This window comes from Nilaparvata lugens, chromosome 11, assembly GCF_014356525.2.
Source record: "Nilaparvata lugens isolate BPH chromosome 11, ASM1435652v1, whole genome shotgun sequence".
NCBI classification, from domain to species: Eukaryota; Metazoa; Arthropoda; class Insecta; order Hemiptera; family Delphacidae; genus Nilaparvata; species Nilaparvata lugens.
The window spans coordinates 23,554,622-23,571,230 of NC_052514.1; the positions used below are offsets into that span (position 1 = coordinate 23,554,622).

Below are 16,609 nucleotides of genomic sequence, written 5' to 3' on the forward strand. Positions count from 1 at the left end.
TTCAATCCTTCAACTTTAAGTATGATTGTACTGTGATCAGTTATATCTAAATGTAGTATTTCTGGAATTAGATTAATTTTATTCAGTTTTGTTCTATTTTTGCCGGATTTTAAGTAAAGATGATCTATTAAAGAGTTGGAAAATCGGGACCTATGAGTGTAATCAGTATTGAGTGATTCAAATCCAAAACTATTCATTAAATATTTGTAATCGTCAATAATTCTGGTGTTCTGAAAAAGATCTATATTTATATCTCCCGTGAAAAAGAAAGGGACCTCATTGTTTTCGTTAATATTAAATATTTCTTCTAAGTACAAGGTTAATTCGTTAAGAAATATTTTGGGTGAGTTTGATTGCAACCTGTAAGCAGCCAACAACTGAAATTCAAAATTATTATATGAACAAGATATATGTACACAGTCCGCTGAAATAAAAACTATTGTCTTTGTTTTGAACGTTATCTCACTGCTTATATAAACCAAAGTTCCTCCTGCTCTGTAGTTATGATTGAAATTACCATGTACGGAATAGCCCTCTATATGATATAAGTCTATTTCATTCTCTAGTATCCATATTTCTGTCAAGACTATTATTAGCGGGTTGTTTTCTAATTTCCTCATTTGCACTAAGAATAAATCGAAATTACTTCGCAGACTGCGTATATTTTGATGAATAATTAGTGTTTCTCTGCTACTTATCTCTGATGACATTTTTATTTACGGTACTGACACTGTTATTTTCTTGGTTACCTGGCTGCTTAGATGCACTTATCACGCTCAACTTTTTCACTTGTTCACTGTTCTTGAGTTCAATAACTGGTGTTCCGTCTTCTTTCCTAGCTAGAATCTTCCCTTCCTTGATCCATAGGTATTTGATGTCGCCTCTTTTGAAGATCTCTCTCGCCATGGTGAAAATCCTTCTTCGCGTAGGTGCTAGACTTTCATTCACATAGACTGGATGGTCCGTTGTTTCTCCCATCTGCTTTGTAGAAAACTGCCTCGTAACTTTCCTTTTATTCAATATTACTTGTTTGTCTGTTCTACGAACGAACTTGACAACGATTGGTGGAGGTAGGTTTTCATTTCGTTGTTTAAGTCTGTGACAAATGTCGATTGCATCTGCTTTTATTTTGTGTCCTAATGCTTCGCTCATTCTACAAATGATTTCTGTTACATCTTCATCCTGTTTTTTGGGTATACCATTTATTTCCAGCATGTTCGATCTTGAGTATTGTTCCATATCCTCGACGCGTTCCTTCAGTTCTGCATTTTCTTTCCTGAGGCTAGCTACTTCTGTTGAAAGCTTATCGATGTTGATGAGGCATGTGCTAATTTGCTTGTTTTGTTCATCAAACTTCTTATTTATGTCGTTAATCGCCTGATGACATGATTCAATTGATTTCCCAAGCTCCAACTCCATTTTCTTAATATTCTCCTTCATCGACGTCTGATTTCCTGCAATTACCTCAAGAACTCCTGCGAGTTCTTGGAGAGTCACGTCCTTGTTTCCTGTTGTCGATTCACTCACCATACTTTTGCGACGTGTAGAGGAACAGCTGCTACATCTCCAAATTTGTTTGTTTCTCTTTATGTAGTCCGCATCGTCCTTGGTCATTTTCACACATCCTATATGAAAATTCGCTTCACAGTCGACACTTGAAATCAGCTCACCTGAATTCCGAACGGATTTAGAGCAAATAAAACAAGACATTTTTAAATCTTCAAATAAAATATTCACTACAGCACGGTTCACTAGCACGAAATATTTTGTTACGGAACGTTTAAACTTTGCACAGCTGACTCAGCAACCACTCCGATACGACCGCTCTCGTCGAGCTCTCAAACATTACTGATCAATGTTTCAGTCATACAACAGATGTTTCAATGTTTCAATATCAACAGATACAGTAGTTTGTAAATCATTACTCGGAATCAGGATCCAACTGAGTTGAACTCGTGGAACGCGCTGGTATTGAAATGACGGTGAACTAATTATCGCAGCCATTGGCTTGTTAGAAACGATCTGAGTTTTATGATTGTGGATTGTGGATCCCTCTCTAGGACATCTAATTTTGATGAAATTCTATTTCGTAATCGAATCAATTTTACTCTCTGGTGTTCATCAATGTTTTCAATATACAACAAAATGTTTTCAGGTTTTAAAATTCATTTTTGAATAGATTCTTAGAAGATTCTGAGATCCTCACTGAATATTCATAACAAATTTTGAAAAGAAAATGCGTTCTTCTTTTAATGACTTCTCATTATCCTATTGTTCTTCCTCCTCTTTCTGTTATTTTCTCAATTTTTTCAATTCATCTCACTTTAATTTTTTCTTCATCTACCCCTTATCGTTTATTTTCTCACCCACCTCCGTCTTTCATCGTATTGTATCCTGTATAATAGCCTCCTCCTTATTTCTTCTTCTGGTCAGTTGAGGACTAAAAAACATAATTCTACAACTCTTTTTCTCCTTCTGGTTAGTTGGGCACTGAAAAACATAAATCTACAACTGATTTAAAAAATTATGAGTTCTGGGTCAGTCCATCGTAAAATTAGTAAAACTCATTCGATTTAGAGATAAAGTCCTTGATAACAATCTGAAGAATAACGCAGTTATAAGTTGTAGTTCAAATATAACTAGTGTCCTATAATGAAATCATGATACAACTTTCTCCAATGTCATCATCTTCTGCCTAAATGTGTCAAATATTGAAATGTTGGAGAACCGTCTTTTCCTTGAACAATTTCCACCTGAATCACTGACATATTGTTACAGGTTCTTGATATAAAGAATAGTAGGACTATTCAGCTTGTAATTGAACAAAAAATTCACATCTCAGATAGGATTTTATCATTTAAATTTTTGAATTGGATATAATTCAATAATGAAATTGACAATTGCATTGATATTAGTGAAATTAGCTTGTCTCATCCCTTACAAAATGTTTATCAGATTTGTTTCAAGTGATCAACTAGAATAATATGAATAAAGATCCAAACTTGTAAGTGATACTCCTTCATTTTTCGAGAATACTCCGTATAGTGGGCAGAATATTTATGATGCAAAGCTCGTTTCCCTCTGGTTGTTGTTTGAGTAGCGTATCTATTTTCAAATATCTGCCTGAATAACTGAGTGGTAATAATCGAGTAGAGTGTGAGCCTGTAACTCTGCTGCCGACAGAATCGAATTAATATGGTAATTGCCTCTTTTGCATCGATGAACGAAGAAAGTGTCTCCTGTGAGAGTGAGGGTAGCTGGTAGCGGCACCGTCGCCCCGCCAATTAAATGCACATTTATGAGAGCTCGTCTCGCTTCTTAATGCGCCGAACTTTTAACACTCCCCGAAGATGATTGAATATCAAAAGATGGGGAACACTGATTGCTTGCTTTACTTATTGAAAACGAGATTCTGGCCTGGCTACATCGGCCCAATTATGAAGGGGAATTTATATTCTTTACATTGTGGTGGGGGTATGGAAGGGGAAAGAAGCTAAAGTGTTATTAACTGTATTGCAAACAAACTTCTGAAGCGGTTCGTTATTTTTATTGATTTTTTTTTCAAAAGGTGCGTTTTCTGGGTCTATGAAATCAGAACAACTTGATGAATGATGGTCCAGAATATATAATTTATATTTTCTGGACCATCATTATATATATTATATGTAGTTCTATTTGATATACCTTATTATATACCAATGTACTTGATATAGTAGTTCCACTATTATTATACCTGTTCTTCTTCAGTAGAATCTCTGATCAACTCATTCTTCCAGATTCATCAGCGACTGAATATATGTGTATGTGGATGTTCAAGTTTAATTCAACCTTAGGTATAACGAAAGCTTCATACAACTGAAAAATAAGTTGTTTTTTTTTGTAAAATGTGAGCGTCTTATTCATCTAGAAGAGTATACTATTTCAATGATGATGATCCTGGAGCTACTCAGCATTATTGTAATACGTTTGACATAAGTCGTCATATATCATGTTTCATTTCTCCTTATGGGTCTCCTTACATTCTCCCTACCTGTCTTTCGGTAACATGTTATTGGAGAATATTTCAATACTTCATATAATCAATGTAGACGCAATTTCTCTGGAACAGTACGTGAGAACAGTTCCCAAAAACCCGGGAACTTGAATTGTTTCATTGATGATTAAATAAGTTGATTGAATATAGAGGATTTCTGTCACTACCATCCCACTTGTCGGAAATTTCAATTTGCATCCTTTTAAAAACAATGAGATTCTGTAGTTGCTCCATAATTGTACAATTGTCGACATGCTGTTCTGAGGTTCACTTACTTAGTGAGGGAAGAGTGAGGCCCGGAACTGACGTGTCCTCTTCTCTCTTCACAGAGGATCGAAATTTCTTCACGCCCCTCCAAGAGTGGCCGGCTAATTGAAGACTACAAGTGAAACCCTGCAGTCACGCGTGGCCTATCTTACCCTAACCTAACCTTACCCCTTTTCAAAAACACCCCCAAAGACCACCAACGCTTCTCTTCTTGGGCACACGCAAGAATTCCGCAGGAAGCCGCCGCAATTATCCTCAAGACATAATCCAGGTCCCTCATTCTCACTCATTCTCCCTCTCTCTCTCTCATTTTCCTCTTCACTCATGCCATTACCAACATCTCTGGTTCATCCACCTCCTTCAAGGGTTTGTCCTTTGTTACTTCCATCCTTAGCAATTCTCTCCTTCCTTGCCCGCCTTTATTGCTGAGTATACACAACAGTTGAGTCCGCACGAAACTCTCATCTTTCTCTTTCTCTTTCACTTTCCAGGCTTATCTAACTCCATTCTCCTTCCTTCTGGAACCTTATCATCTGCTATTTAATACCTTCCGCTAACGATTCAATTAGACGTTCAATACTCCCCTGCAATTTAATCAACTCTAATTAATGCAATGAAAGAAGATTTTTTTGGAAATTCTTTGGAAATTTCTTGTGATTATTGTATTGAGAATTTATGTATCTGTGCTTGAGATCTCCTATCAAGTATATTGGGGTACAGTCAGAAAGGTTCTACAGATTACTAGAGAAATTCTGAATTCAAATTCTGACAGCTCCACTGCTGTGGTAGCATTAACTCATTTCAACATCATCCATATCTTATCCTTCGTTTCTCTTTCAATGATTTTCCTTGACATATATTCATTCGCACAGATCGACATTTTCACAAATTTAATAAAAAGGTAACTTGAGGCTAAGACAAGGTTTATTCATTTTTTCAAGAAACTTGATTTTTCATTCACTTCATCTCCGGTTTTTGGTTTAGCACTCATGAATGTTTGTTCTTTCTTCTCCTTGTTGTATTCTGAGGTGATCTTTGTACTTTTCATTGATTTTGTACTTGATCTAAAAATTGTATTCGATGATATTTGAATCAGTAAAGTAGTTCAAGACTTGACGTTTCACAATTTCATGTTCTGTTGCAGGTATGAATGGTTTTCCATTATTGATGAGGTTTGCACCTCTTCACATCTAACTAACCGTAAGTTATGCCACGTACAATTAGATAAGTACAAATAAGATAAGATTATTGAATAGATGAAATTATATAATGAATAGATTAATACAGTGTGCCGTGTTACAAATGAAATTCCAATAAAATTTCAAATATAATAAATTTCAATTCAAGTTTATCTCTTCTGAAATATTCGAATAATGAATAATATTACAATAAAATATTCACATAATACATTATAATGAAATATCCAGTATTCAAATTCATCATCCGATTATGGAGAAATTGTACAACGTTTATGGATGGAATGTAAATTTCATATCCCAATTTAGCGTTCAATATCCTTGATTTAATGAAAACAGAACGCTTCGCTGAAAAGTTTCACGAATCGATCAGTGAAAAATGGCTCGTGTACACGACTAATGAATAAATACTCAACGGCAGTTGATGCTATGAAAAAAGTTAACAGACGACGTGAAAAAGTTTGTTGTGAGCTTGAACGTGCACAAGCTGTCTGCCGTCTGCTCTGCTCTGTGTACTTTGCAGGAATACGACGGATATTTGAGCAGTAGAAGTCCGCTGGGACATTCAACTGTAATATGTCCGGCTTGACTTTTCCCTGCGGGAATTAACGCGTTTAGAACTTTTCCGTTGGCGTCCAAGGTACTGGAATCTAAAATTCTTCCATGGCAGTAGCGGGGGTTCAATCAGCAGGTGTATTCTAGGTTGGGCCAATTAAATCGATAAAGAATCGATTCTAGGTTGGGCCAATTAAATCGATAAAGAATTAGATAAATCGATGAGAACACTAATAAGATTACTTATTTAGTTTATTAAATGAATACTCAAAGTTACATTGTCAGAAAACTGAGAACGTGGAGAAACTGATTCGTGGTTCGACTTGATACAACAATTGACTTCAACAGATATTGATAGCAATATCGTTGGTCAACATAGTACTATCGATATTTCAACCTGTAACACAATTTTGGACGTGATAACTTCATTGTTTCTCATTCTTGTTATAACACATTATCGTTGAGGGTTGGAGAAAAATACAACGTCTACTAGCCTACGCGTTTCCTGGTTAGATTACTTACACGAAAATACTAAGACAAGTCCTTATTTGACTTTCTCAAATTATTACTTTATTTCATCATAGAGCTCTCTTACAATTTTTTAAAAATATTCTCATTACTTGCACTCTAAAGTAAAGTTCTCTGAATTTCGTTTCATTTATCCATATATCTCTGTCTATCCAATCTTCCAATGTGAAGTATGAACTATAAACAGTATTCGAGTCATCAATAGTTCTTGAATTATATCAATCGAATTCTTACAATATGATTGCACGCAATGGAATGATATCATAGTATTATCATAATGTGCAGGACCATTATTATTATTACTGTTCTCGTGGCAATAATTCATTCTCCGAAAGGAAGTTCGATATACGTCCTTGTTTTCCCTGAAGATAGAATATAAAGTGGGTGGTTGCCACCCCGAACATGTAGAGTGTGACATAAGTGGTTGCTGAGAGTGTATTCACAGCCAGATAAAGTTTAAATTAAAAGTAGAAGCAGTTACCGGCTGAAACAAGGCCACAAGCGATTGTGCGACAGTTAATTACGTCACGGAATAAAGTGCTTCCTCCTGAAAGCGGGGGAAACATTCCCCTTAGTAGAAGGAGGATAAGGTGAGGAAGGAGACGAGGACAAGAAGGAACAAGATCTGGCGGAGGTGGAGGAGAACGAGTAGGAGAAAAAAGAAGAGGATGATAAGATGAAAGAAAAGGAGTAGGTATGAGAGAGGGAAGGATAAAAAGTGTGAGGAGGAAGAGAAGGACGTTTATTTACGGTACAAACAAGACGGGAAAACCTCTCTACACTTACCACAAGTGGCTGGCCATATCACATCGGACATTTCCAGTAGACCTCTAGTGGTGAAAAAGAACTTTTCTCGTGTAACTGTGCTGGAAATGGATTTTCGTCTACTTGTTCCAACTGGAAAAAATCCAGTCGGTTTGTTGTGTGATCTTTTTGTTTGAGATGGCATTTTCCAGTTGTTACACGATTCAACAAGATAATTGTTATCATTTCAACAGTACAATATTAGGATGTCTATCCTTTTGTATTTTTTTTGTGTTTACCCTACAGGGAAATCATGCCTGTCCGTTAGATTTCTTGATTTGAGATTGGTTTCTACATTTATTTTTTCGAAATGGTAACCTTTATGTTTGTTTCAACTTGAGAGAGGTTTCCAATTGAGTTCCCACTATTAAATATTTCATCGTATTCGAAGCCCATTAATCGAAATCCTGATTTCCCGGTAGAAAATTTCAACGCCCCATAAATGTGTTTGAAACTATTCCACTCCAACTGGTTCGGTTTAGGAGTAGTTTCCAAGAGTATTATATTCCTGAATGCTATTCTATTTGAATGGCAATATTGTTGTGCTGTTTTGACTAGTTGAAAATCACAATCTTTTTTGTTATCTTTTACATGTTCTTTTCTCAAAAATAAGGCAAGTCTTCTAATTTATTCATGCCAGTGCTCTGAGGAACCATAGAGCATAACCATAATATTGTAGATAAACTTGAAGTTTAGGGTGTTATATGAAACCATGATTAACCTTCTCAATTCACATCATTGCTCATGTAATATGAATTTCCTGTTAGCTCTTCAATTTTCCAATAATGTAATTTAGTAGGCTCTTTTAATTTTTTACCAAGTTTGGACGGCTGTTGTAGAAAACTGTTCTACAAGTAAACTTGAAATTGCAAGTTACTGAATTCAATTTGAAAGGTGAGCGATAAGATCTTATATCAGAGTGCTCGTGGAAAAAGAAAATCTCTCTGTTCTCCCAGTTATTTGAGGTTGTTGCTGTCCTGTATATAGATAGCTATCTCCATTGAAACGTTGTTTCGTTGCCACAGAATTATGATAGCAAGGAACGCTCTCCTTTGTTGGCAGGAATGCTCTTAAACAAATGGTTAGTGCCTCTATGAAGCTTTCCTACTTCCACGTTTTCCCAGCTTTTACCTCTTTCTCCTTCGTTTTTCCTTCTTCATCATTTTTCTCGCACCACCTTATTTTTCTTCATCGTTGTAATCGTCTCCTTTATCTTCGTTTATGAAATATAACCTGCAATGAATCTTCGGCGAAGATAATATTGTTCCTCAGGAGAAAACTATTTTTCATTTAGAACAGATTGTGAAAACTGTGCCGAGCCGTAACGGTATGGAAATTATCCTTATAACGTTGAAAGAAAACGAAATCTTTCTTTTTTTACTGACGTATCTTCCTTGTCTAGGAACTCAATTGAAATTAACTTTTTATTGAATGGATTTTTTTTTAATTTTCATTTTTAATCTACTAGGACCAGATCGAATATCATCCTGGATAGAATAGAAGTGATATTAAAAGCAGTATTTAAGTATGTTTTGGAATATTGTATCAGGTATGTTTATTGTGAAAGTTAAGATCAGTTTGAACCAGTCGAAATTGTAATTGTTCTCCTTTTCCCAATACTGAACATCTGCTTAGTAGTTTGAAGAGGAAGACTTGATGTGTCGTTGTGTGTTCTCCTCTCATCTATTTCAAATTGTTCTTGCAGAAAAATAGATTGAGCCTCCATCTCTGATATTTTAGGCTATAGAAAAAATTGATAGATTTAGATTCCTTTTGATGTACCTGATTTTATTGTTTCTCTGTTTTTTCTTCATCTGCTCCAATCATATTATCATTTATTCTATTGAAGATTATAATTTCTTTCAACTTTCCTTTTGAAAACTAGAAATAGTATTGAATTGACGTCATTTGAATATGTTTTTTGAAATACCGCAACCTTATTGTATTTTTTGAATATATTTCCTCATATGGACAAACTGAATGTATTGTGAATATTGTCTGAGAAGTCCCTCCTCAAATTTTATATATATTTTTTTTCTATTTTCATTCTTTATTGTAGAGCTGGAGCACTACCTCCGTAAACAAAGCCGTAGTGCATTCTGGTGACGTCAGCACTGGAAGGGCTCCTACACCAATAAAAATTAGTTGATTTCAGCTGATCTATATCAGCTATTGTTTCTATTGGTGTAGGAGCCCTACCTGTGCTGACATCACACGAATGCACTACGGCTTTGTTTACGGAGGTAGTGGCTGGAGTCACGGGAACAATTCTGCAGTTTTCTCTCGTATTCATCGTTCGCAATGAATGTGGACAACGTTGCCATAGTTACGAGCAAGTGATAAGAGGCGTGTCATAAACATGCTCTGCTCAGTTTTCCTGGAAGTTATACAAGCAGAGATGGAAGACTTATATTGGTAGATAAAAGTAATACACTCGTTAAAACATGTAATGACATCATTTTCTGCGAGAGATTGCAAAAAAATCATAGAAAAATAATTTTCATCGTGTTATTAGTTTCATCTTTTTTTGGATGATAAATAATTAAAAAATATAATAACGTTTGGGTTAATCTGAAAAATGTGCAACGAGGTTCAAATGATACTTGAGAAGAGGGTATTTCAAATAAGAGAAATTATTTGAAAAATTTTAAGATTATAGGCTGCACACATCTTGAAATTTAAGATCGTAATCATGATTGATTTTATAGAAATCTATTTTAGACAAGTAAGATGATTCAACGAGTTACCAGATTTTAGAATAGTTTCGAATGTATCCTTCAATTTTGATCGTTCCAGTTTCCTGTTAGATCTACATTGTAATATTTTCTTCATAAGCTGTGAATTGTTTCTAGAAAACTAAAACATAAAATATATGGAAGAGTTTGGGAACCTTTTTATACGTATCATTGAACGCAAACGCAGTGTGTTGCATCTTAAATGAATGCATTTTTGTTCTCCACGGAGAAAAAAAATGTGTACAGTTACTAACTTTGCATTCAAATTAACTTGGAAGCCGTTCTAGAACTTTCATCGAAACCCAGTCATCAGTATCGTTGACTGCATCAGAAAATATCTAAAGTTTGTAGGACAAAAGTTATTTACCAGTAAGTGGAGTCGCTGAACAGTCACAAAGTAAATAATAGCCGAACCAAGCTGGAACAAGGCGAATCATCGGCTTCATCGTATAGTAATTAAGAACTGGGAATGCAAAGTTTAGTTGAGAATCGTACAAGCAGCAGTTTGTGCAGCTACTTAACTTGCAATGCAATCCTCTTTCGAACTTCCCAGTAGTAGTACTCACTCTAATGCTAGTTGTTACTGTTGGAATCACAAGCTAGTACTTTCCGTTTGATTGGAATGCAGTTTAAGTGAGTGCACTCAATTTGAGAGATTGAATTCAAGTGGGTACTCAAACCCAACGGAGTCGAGTTGCTGGGGATTTGATGAGTCAATATGAGGTTACAACCTGGTGAACGTGGTCTGATGAGTTTGGCCTTCATCGCACTTTCATTATTGAACAATATTGAGATTCATCATCGCACTTCAACAATGAGTAATGCATGGTTATTGATTATTTTTCTTGAATTATATACGGTATTGAGGTTGAAACCATCTTCATCAACATCCTAATCTCAAATATTCTGAACTTGGGATACTTGTGTAAGAAAAATGTTTCCACGGATAAAATTAATTTAGAATTGGAACTGCCATGGAAATCCAAAATTGGATGTAAGACACTTATCCAATACAGAACATTGAAACAATATTGAGGATATGGAGAACCTAAAAAGCAAAATGAACATACACAACATCATGTTTTCCAGTGAACTAAAACTTTTAAACGGATTACAATTTTTATCCTGACCTCCAACAAAGTTTTAATTAACACTAAACTGAACGACTAACTTGCAAAAGCACAGAGTACAAAGTTTTCTGTCATATCGATGTCATGCCACGGAATTTCAGTATAGAAAATCCGAAAATGTTGCTCTATTGCAAAGTGAAGCTGACAGTGTTTGGCCGAATACTTTACTACAATGTACAGAATGGAATTATTTCCACATTATTTCCAAACTCTCGGAAAAACTTTCGAATGTGAGCTAGGTTCGTATCACAGTTTCGAGAGTTTTCCATTTCCCGCTGTGGTCCGGACATTTCCCGGAAAACAAATGTTCAGTGGAATTTATATTTCCCGTCTTTTCACGAGCGTCAGAAAAAAATTCCTTTGTTACTATTTTTACTCTGATAATTTCCAAAAAATATGCTGCAGTATTCCAGTATAATATGTTATGGCAAAAATCTGTAGATGAATATGATATTATCATATGCAATGTGATTTACTGTATATAGCAGATTCTGACAAAGATCCTATGAGTATAGTTCTTTATATAGATAGTGTATTTTTGAATCTCTATTTGAAAGGACTAGCGCTCGTGAATGATAGTCATTTACTTCTGGTTCGCGTTGGAATCAATAAATAACATTCTATTCTCAATTTTTATCAACAGTGATTCCTGATGATGACATCTTTTGTCAAGTATTCCAAATAATTTCTTCAAAGTAAGGAAAAGTACACAGTGGAAGAGAAATTCGAAGATAGAGGTTAATCTTCGAATTTCTCTTCCACTGTGTACTCCAACCTTCTCGCATACTATGAAACCGTCCTTCCCACCGCAATAATTATTACTGGTGATCTCTATCTTAGTGATAATTATTATTGATAGTGATCTCTATTTTGAAAATTCACCAATTTTTATCCATTGCAAACTTTTTTCTAGTATTTTTTTGTACTTTATACTTGATCAATTCTTCCATGATTCTCTTTCTCTCTGAGATTGATTGAATCTCTATTCAATCAACTTCCTATCCACATTCCTCAATCATTCTTTCTCATAATAATCACCATTTTGATGATTTCCTGTTATTCCATTCAATCAATCTTTCTTATCCATTCTCTGTCATACAACATCTCCCTCACTTTACTTCGTCCTCGGAACTTCCAATCTATATTATATTAAAGCTGCAAATGACTAACAATTCACGGCAATTTACCCCGGAATCGAATTATATTACGTCTAAAATGAAGACATATAATCTAGATTTATGACGAGAGAGTAGTATATCTATAGAACTAAATAGTACAGTTATGGCATGGTTAGTATAGTTATGGTATTTCTCTCACGTATTTTTTTTTCATTTCACTTGTTTCTGCCACCTCGTCACACTTATCATCACGTACTTTCTGTTGAAATTCTCTCTCAATCCATCTCACTTGCCATTTCAACACCCACCTCAACCTAGGCTTCAGTACACTCCTCCATTTTGTACATATAATTCTAGTGAAGCCTTGCCTGAACCCTCGAGAGAAGGCAGAGCAGAGCAGAGCAGAGCGTTGCACGCGTGTAGCTCATTCAGTATTCAAGCGCAGTATGCAGTGAGGAGTGAGGCATTCCCTCAGTACATGAGGACTGCGGTCCATTTATCAGGAGGCCAGCCTCATAACCTCAGGTTCTTTGACGACTGCTACGCAATTTCCTCACCACTGGCATTGGAGGGGGTTGGGTCGGGTCTTGTTTGTTGCCCCCCGTTTGATGGATAGAGGTCCCCTGTGCTACACATAACATCTTTCAACATGTCACTGGGAGGTGTCGACGTTTCAACTGTCTCGCCAAATAATCATAACGCTTGGCTCTGGGATTTGTGTGTTTTTCATCTTGACAACTCCGTGTCTAGCGAGATATGATTTATGGTGTTGTGGGAATTATGTGGAAACATAAACATTATTAGGTCTAAATTGAAGTATTAAAATTTGGGAGAGAAACAGTTTTGGTGTAACCCAGTTGATTATCTCGCAATCATTGTCATGATCATGTGTTTTTGTAGATTAATAAGAAAATGATGAATGCAGTTTATGGTGTTCACAGAATTTGTATTAGAGCAGTCTGTTTCTTGTTATGATTGTACTATCAATTTTCAAAAATGTGTACAGTCAAAAAAGACTTCTTCTAGTACAGTACCATTTGAAAAAATAAATTTTAAACCCCATTCATCATCATATTCATCAATGTGTACCTCTGATATTTTCCATCTCATGATATAAAGTTGAGTTGATATTCCTTATAGTCAGCAATTTCTTGGAAATGCATCTCGTTGCAGATCGTTGAGATGGGTTACCCGCACCAAAAAAAACCAAGATTCTCAGTCTCAGCAGGCTACCAAAATGCAATTTCGACCGCATGGAAGATGCTCCCTCTGAAAAAATGAATAAAACGAAATACATGTAAAGATTTTGGGTTGAATCAGGGTTTCCCCCGGTCGCAAATGTTGGCAAAAAACTTCATTGACGACACAACGTTACCGGTCCTATTGAGTTTCGGTGCACCCTCTTTTCTCTTCTCTCCGAGGCGAACTTAATCTAAGGATGAACTTCCCTTCACCTGCAGTTATGGACCACATCAGGAAAAGGGGTTGTTTGTTCAGAGGGACGTTCGCGATGGATTTAGCGATAAGATTTTCGGCTGTGGGCGAAAATAAGAGTGCCTGAATGGGAGGGTGGGATGACTTGAGACTTTCTCTCCCTTGTTGGCGGGTTTGTCGTGCATGATCACCTTCAGCTGATAGCTGACGACTTGAGATGAAGCAAGTTTCACATCTCACGCCCTCTTTTAATACGAGAAGGTCGCGTCGTGGTTTTCACCCCAGAATTCCATAACACTCTCCCTCCAGTTCCACGACGACTTTCCACTTCTAAGTTTGATTACTCACACTGTAATGCACTAGTGAATAGAACGGGTGGCCTGGTGCAGTTCTTATTAGCTGATAGGATGTGTGGAGAATCACAATGAGCTTGATATCTTGGAGCAATGAGATTTAATTTTGAGATGAGGAGTTCATAAAATAATGTAGAATAACAAGATTTTAATTGGCAATCGTGAGTGGAATTTTCGTTATTTGAGCATTCAATTGACAGCAACATTCATTTCTGAACTGAAAATAAGCTTTGGGTTGTTCAGGCATGTGAATTGGGAAATATACTCAAGCTCCAATCAATGAACCATGAAACAAGATCATGAACCATCTTAATCGTGATTTAATCAATAGGAAATACAACTTGGAATACCCAGAGTGGTGAATTCCTTTCTGTAAAGCCTCACATTTTAGCCATTTAAATACATTTTCAAAAAAAATTATGTGTGGATTAGTAATTGACAAAATCTTCAAAACTGATCAAATACTCAAGGAGGGAAATGCCAGATTTAAGATAGGTTCAAATTTCAAATTTATTGCGGTACTGCGCTCTCTTGTAGAACCTGAGGGTATGGGGAATTGCCAGTCTATTGCAATAGTTGCCGAAAACGACAAATATTCCCGATGTTTGCCAATAGATTTATCTCACTTGGCAATTTTCGTGCAATTCGAGTTCACACACAAGAGAGGAGGAGTTGCAAGTGAAGAAGAATGTGATATAAAATGGAGAAAGGAAGACGAGGAAATTGAAAATGAAGATGGATCACAAAGGATGCGACGACTGCTTTGTTCAGACGCTGGATCGTGATTCCTTTGACAGGCGACCAAGTGTGGATAACCTTCTTTGAAGATATTCAGAGGTGAATTCAGCGTTTTATCCCGTTGTTTTGCATCTTATTCTGCCTACATCACCTCTCACCTATCACCGCTTCTCGCGATGGTGCGATGGTTTGTCGGAACAACTACACTTATTTTCGCACTGATGTAAAATCTTTTGTCAATTTAGAATTGTATGGAGAAGTTATGCAGATTTCTCATTTGAAGTGGGTTGTTCAGAACAGAATTCTGAGGAATCTAAAAATGGAAGTTTTTATGTGTAAAAAGAATATTGTTGTACATTCTTGTGTGAATGATGAATTATTGATAATAATTCAAAGATAAGAGATTCTCGTAATTATAAACGTTATTCCATTATCACAACAAGGAAATCCCTGAAACACCAGCAATAAGATTGAAAGAATTGATGTGTATGAAAAACCACCTGGAACTGGAGCATATCACATTTTACTATGATATGAATCACACTTGTTGTTTTTTCATGGAGAAAAGATGGCTCATGCTCATGCCATCTTTTCTCTGCTCTCACTTCCTCAATGGAATAGACTGTTTATGAACTGTTCCATTCAGTTATGGGAATTTCGTGTGACGCAAGATCATCGGATACTCAAAATAATGTTTTAATGTATTACTCTTGATAAAATGATCAGATCTGTTTGCCAATGATCAAATAAAATTTTTGTATGATTTATCGCTGATTATTCGAATTTTTTTTCGCTCATCATTTATTATTCTATCACATTATATATTTATCAACAGTTCAAATATACTGAGTATGCAAGCCATTAGAAATGAGAATTCAAGTCATTTGCCCAGATATTCTGTCGATTTGAAGCGGCGTGTTCCATATACATGTAATCTGAATTTTATCTATTGTCTATGAATAAATTAATAAATCTAATGCCTCATGTCCTGAGATTTTCATCACTGAAATTTGAATCTAGTGCCCATTATATTCTATCGATTTGAAGCATCATGCTCCATCTATGGAGATCAAAGTTCCATGTCCGGAGTTTTCCATCATTGAAATTTGAATCGAGTGTCCAGATATTCTATAAATTGAAATTATGATACTCTATATATGGAAATCAAAGTTTCATATTCAGTGAAAGCTCTCTTCTCCAAAGTGCAACAAAAGCAACCGGCATAGAAGCGAAAAATGGACAACAATGGCGAAGTTGATAAGCCGTTTAGTTGTTCTCAGGTTGGGTGCTCTCAAGTGTTTGGTGGCAATGAAGAGCCCATTTAGGTGCGACAAGGACGCTTGCGGCTATCACAGCAACCGCAACCAAGCCAAGTCGGCTGCCGGCGGTAAATACCCCAAAACGAAAACAAGAGAAAGCACTTAGTGGACGCCGGTGAAGGGTTGCAGAAAGAGCAAGCAAACCAAAAGACTAGACAACGAGCGCCCAGGTCTGTTTCCAGGCAGATGCAATGCTTCGGTATAAGTAGTAATTTGCGAATGTGTTGGTGAATGTGGATGGTGAGGGTGGAAAATTTTCTCTACGAGTAGTTGTAAAAGAGGGGCATATTTGAGAGGAAGATGGGGAACTAGCAGTGTGATCCCTCCGGTTTTATGGCTCGAAAGAAACCCAACAGAAAAGGGCGTGCCAGTTGGAGGAAAGCTTTGTATTAGCAGGGG

At 36.2% G+C, this 16,609-nt stretch overlaps 1 protein-coding gene and 1 long non-coding RNA gene across 4 annotated transcripts in view; both read left to right on the top strand.

The window, feature by feature from the left end:
- Window positions 1–16,609, top strand: part of LOC111048008 (fasciclin-2) — a 283,669-nt gene that overhangs the window by 176,670 nt on the left and 90,390 nt on the right. The gene's annotated exons all lie outside the window — the stretch shown is intronic.
- LOC120353586 overlaps window positions 1–16,609 on the top strand; it is a 61,072-nt gene that overhangs the window by 15,296 nt on the left and 29,167 nt on the right. Inside the window, exon 2 of the long non-coding RNA XR_005572484.1 lies at window positions 5,445–5,500. This is a non-coding gene — a long non-coding RNA (uncharacterized LOC120353586). The remainder of the gene's footprint in view (window positions 1–5,444; window positions 5,501–16,609) is intronic.